The 5,416-nt window shown below is 33.6% G+C and overlaps 1 protein-coding gene across 10 annotated transcripts in view; it reads left to right on the forward strand.

Moving 5' to 3' along the window:
- Positions 1 to 263: 263 nt before the first annotated feature.
- Positions 264 to 5,416, forward strand: part of LOC144972997 (netrin-1-like) — a 192,977-nt gene continuing 187,824 nt past the window's right edge. For 2 of the 10 annotated variants that reach the window (XM_078914912.1, XM_078914905.1), the window contains exons 1-2: positions 264 to 387; positions 2,629 to 2,909. The gene's annotated coding sequence lies outside the window, so the exon portion shown is untranslated. The other 8 variants (XM_078914902.1, XM_078914910.1, XM_078914909.1 and 5 more) reach the window with 7 other exon arrangements.

Consider the following 5,416-nt stretch of genomic DNA (forward strand, 5'->3'; position numbering starts at 1 on the left):
TTGTAAAGCATTGTCGTACATACATCCTCGCTTTTATCATTGATATAATTTATTTCTGGCATCACCACCACCACCACCACCACCACCGACCATGTTTACGATCGCCACCTTCCCTGTGTGATATCTCACGCTCTAGCAGACGAAACGAAAGATCCGAATTGTCACCGATATCACCAGACAAGCGAGACCAAACCAAAATCACAGCACGCTTCGCATCGCCTTATCCACTCTCGCGAAAAACGCGCCTCTCTCTCTCTCTCTCTCTCTCTCTCATTTCTGCAACCAAAAAAACCAAACGTTCTGCAAGACACGGGTGAAAAATTTGAATCTCAAATAATTTTTCTTTGATGGACGAAGAAGAGAAGCAGCGAAATTTTATCGTCTGCAGTGCGTGACTGTGAGATAACAACATTTCTGTAACATTATTTTATTAGAAATTATTTACTTGGTGGTTCATATTTCGTTCTTTTCCATTTTTTATGTGTTTATTACTTTTGTAGTAAATATAATTTTATTTATTTTCAGTTTAGTTATTTTTATTTATTTATCTTTAAAATTTAGATTTTTAAAGTTTATATTGACCATTTTTGTAGTTTACCTTTTGGTTTGGTATTTTTAGTTTTAATTCGAACTTGTGGATTTTATGTATTTCTTGATTTTATTTGGACTCTGAGGACAGTGAACTAATTTTAATGTCGTTGATGTTTTGTTCATGTTTTTGACATTGGCTATTGGCAGAGCTCTTATAAATGTCACACATCTCTCATTCGTCCTTAGTGGTTCATTCATCGTGTTTTGTTGATAAAGGGGAAACCCGAAACGTCCACAGTATTTAGTCTTCGTTTAATAAAGTGGAGCTTGCATTTCAATACTTATCGTTATATTTTTTTTTCTGATAAACGTCGCGATTTAGAAACGTTACAATATAACTGTAACATCTTGCTATATTATATTTCTATTTCACGACGTTTGTTGTCAAATCTTGCGTTTTTTCATTGTGTGTGGTTTGAAGATAGTTTGTCCTTATCTAATACGTAGATCTTCCATTTCACGCCCTGCTAGCTCGTGTTTCATTTCATGTGTTTGCTGCATCTATTAGAGCCAGTTATTCAATAAACACGCTTTTAAAAGGTGAAATAGAATATGTTATTATTTCCGATTTCTTTGAGACACCCATCAACTGATATATGACAATGTCTTGGCGCAATGAGTTGACGTTCTTTAAAAAAAAAAAACTACGCACACACACACACACACACACACTCAAACAACAACAAACAAAACCCCCAACAAATTCATTCAAATGTTTATTTTAGGCAATAATTGCCAATGTGAAACATACACTGACACATAATTTCTATCAATACAGGTAAAATTAATAATTAATCCAATCTCCCCCCCCCCCCCCGAAAAAAAAAAAAAAAACAAAACACACACACACACAAACACACACACACACACACACCAAAAAAAAAACCCCAATAAACAACAAAACAGAACAAAACCCAATAATAATAATAATAATAATAATAATAATAATAATAATAATAATGATGATGATGATAATAATAATAATAATAATAATAATAATAATAATAATAATAATAATAATAATAATAATAAGTTACTTATATAGCGCTCAGCGGCGCTTTACAATATTAATATTAATTGCCACTCAAACATTCATTCATTCATTCATTCATTCATTGACAATTTTGAGAACAAAGAAACAAACACACACCCTCACACACATACATAACATCTACATTCACACACGAACATACACACACATACGGACACCAATATTCCTCACTAACAATAATAACTTATTATAATTAAAGACATTTGATTAATTAATTACAATAACATAATTTGAAAAAGAAAATAAAAGTAAAATAAATAAATAAATAAATTAATAAATGAATTAACAAATAAATAAATAAATAAATAACCAACAACAGAAAACCCCAAACAACTGCCGTCTACTAATAATGATGGATATCACCATGCATGATATTATTCTTTTTAAGTTACAGCGCTCTGATTTTGTTCTCCTTGGCTATTTCTTTCTTTTTTAAAATTTATTTTCCTTTTTCTTTTCCGTTCATTCTTTACGTCTTTGTTTGGACATCCGTCTATTAATGAAAATGTCCTTATACTTATACATAGTAGTGTTCTATGGGGTGCGATCGACGTGTACTCGTTTGCAGGTCTGATAACTCAACTTGTTATGGGCTGCTCATCGTTGAAAAGGAAATACTCTCAAACCAATACAAGCTACTTGTCCATTACAATGTTATTTTATATCAAGCCCATAATTGCGTTCGGCTATCAGACCTGCAAATAATGTGCACGTCAGTTACGGTGTTTTAAACATTTATTTTGTGTGTGTGTGTGGGGGGGGGGGGGAGGAAGAGAGACACCTGTCAGCGCATATCGCGGTGTTGTAGAGAATGTCTAGAGTGTTGAATATCATCATTGTTGACATTATGAATTAATTTATAAGGACCATGATTTGATCTTTATCAATCATTGATATCGTTGTTTCCGCCACCACCACCACAGCAGCAGGCGTGTAAGTTGTAACAAGAGTAATAAGTAGTGTGTCATAATATACTCTCTTTCTAGCACTCCGTGTTGTTATCAACGGAATTCCGTCACAACACAAATACATATCTACACAGCTAATCTATTCTCTACTACGAGTCTCATTCCATTTCCAAACAAATTTGGTGTCATTTGATTCGTTCCTTTTATTTCCAAACTTGTGGATTTGCATTGGATTTTACTCTGTGTGTGTGTCTACATAGATAGAGTCTGCACACTTTTTGGATTATATATTATTACATATCTGACAATACACATTCGCATTTGAGGGAGAAAATAATATTGGCTTCAAAAAATCGTAGGTAAGTCTGCTTTTTTTTTTTCTTCTTTTAATCTTTACTTTAATTTTTTATTCTTTAAATTTCAGTTTCTTTCATAGTGTGCGGCTAAGTGGTCTAGTGGTATGACACTAGCTTTCGGATCAGAAGGTCCTGGGTTCGAGCCTCGCTCGGCACATAGCTGAGTCCTTGGAAAAGGCTCTTTACTCACATTCTCTCACCGTACCCAAGTGTAAAGTGAGTACCTGGACGTTGGCAGCTTTGTCTCTGTCGAAAAAAAATAAATTAATATCGCATAACAGGCGTCATCATTTCTTGTTCTACATGCTACGTGTTGCTATTGGCCAGGGGACCTTTTGTAAAGCGCTTTAAGCACGTTTAGTGGATATTGCGTTGTATAAAAGCTCAAGTGAAGTTTCAAGAATTTTAAAAATGGTGTGGAAAGTTTATAGCTGTAAGTCGTGGACGTATTAGGGGATAATAACCGAGTAATTCTGGGCTTGTTTAGCATTGTTGTAATTTGAGCTTTTCAATTGAGCTTTTTTATATAGAGCAATATCCACTAAACGTGCTCAAAGCGCTTTACAAGGGATCCCTGGTTCACAGCAACACTTAACATTTAGGACGCGACCTGACGACTGTTAAGCGAAATTACAATTCATTTTTTTTCGGACAGAGACAACGCTGTTAATGGCCAGGTACTCATTTTACACTTGAGAACGGTGAGAGAATGTGAGTAAATAATCTTTTTCAAGGACTCAACTATGCGCTGAGCGAGGCTCGAACCCAGGACCTTCCGATCGGAAAGCGAGTGTCATACCACAAGCTCACACATATCTAGCCTTACATTGTTTGTAGCATTGTTGTAATGGACAATATTTTACACTGGTTTGAAAGTATTTCCATCGCAACAATGAGCCCATAAAAACTTTGGTTATCAGACATACGGATAAATACACGTCGGTTTAGAACAGATTACTCGGCACTGAAAGTTTCTACACGTAAATTTTAACTCGACTCGGGTATGAATGAGTAACTTACTTCATTTCAGAAAGTTTTAGTTTTTTAAAAGATGTTTGTAGATTGTCGCTATTTTAGAAAGTCAATGAGATAAATATATACCTTCAGATACGGTTAAAGCTTTCTCCTTTCTGACCAAAGAGAGCAGTAATACCGGTGAAACTCGGTCTTCATTGCGAATATGTATCGTATTAATTTACCATCAATATGACTGTCACTTTATACCTTTTTTCTTCTCTCTCTCTCTGTTTTATATAAAACCAATATAAACATAAATAAAATCTTTAAAAGATGTAATTCGCTATTAAATACATCTGTTTGGAAGAAGAAAAAAAAAAAAGAAAAAGAAATAAGGACATTGCTTCTCATTTGCGATTAAAACAAAAGTAGATAAGTAATTAAATAGATAAATAAATAAATAAACAAATAAATAAATAAATAAATAAATGAATAAATAATTTCTTTTAAAAATCATGTTTGAAGTATTCATATAAACACACAAAAAATATAGAGAAAAAAACAGAAAAAAAATAAATATATGATAATTAAAAAAAAAAAAAAAAACAAGAAAAAGAGAAAAAAAATCGAAGACAAATTCGCATAAGCACAAATTATAAACGAAAACAAACTGATGCATCCATACCTCCCCCCCCCCCCCCCACACACACACACACATTTCTCCCACACACACCGATGGATGGATGGATCATTTGTTGAAAACTTTCACAGACAAACGAAAATGATAAACGACCGAATTAGTGAATGAGGAAAGGTAAAAGAAAAGAGAGCGACAGAGGTATAAATAAATAGATACATAAATCTATAAATAAAGAAAGAAAGAAATAAGCATAAAGAAAAACCCCAGTGACAATTCAATCAAGCAAATTGACAGCGGATGTGTATATTGTGTAAACAATAAGCATGCAGGGAAAACAGGTACCTTACTTACCTACATCATTTATTATCAAAGACGGATAGGATATACCGTTTTGTTGGGTTTCAACAGTCAGACAAATAGGTAATTAGATAGAAAGGCGTACAGGAAGATTGACAGATTAACATATAGACAGATAGATAGATAGATAGATAGATAGATATATAGATAGATAGATAGGTAGATAGATAGATAGATAGATAGATATATAGATAGATAGATAGGTAGATAGATATAAGATAGATAGATAAATAGATAGATAGATAAATAGATAGATAGATAGATGAATAGATAGATAGATAGATAGATAGATAGATAGATAGATAGTTAGATAGATAGATAGACATATAATATAGATATATATTTTGCAGGTCGGCAGGTAGATAGATAGATTTATAGATAAATAGAGAGAGATAAGTAGGTAGGTAGGTAGGTAGATAGATAGACAGACCAACAGACCACAAACAGCCATATAAATAGATCGAGAGGAGAGAGAGGGAGAGAGAGAGAGAGAGAGAGAGAGAGAGAGAGAGAGAGAGAGAGAGAGAGAGATGTGGTGGTGGTGGTGGTGGGGGGG

The sequence above is a fragment of the Berghia stephanieae genome, chromosome 5 (genome assembly GCF_034508935.2).
Source record: "Berghia stephanieae isolate SIO BIC M18660-M18661 chromosome 5, UCSD_Bste_1.3, whole genome shotgun sequence".
In the NCBI taxonomy this organism is placed as follows: domain Eukaryota; kingdom Metazoa; phylum Mollusca; class Gastropoda; order Nudibranchia; family Aeolidiidae; genus Berghia; species Berghia stephanieae.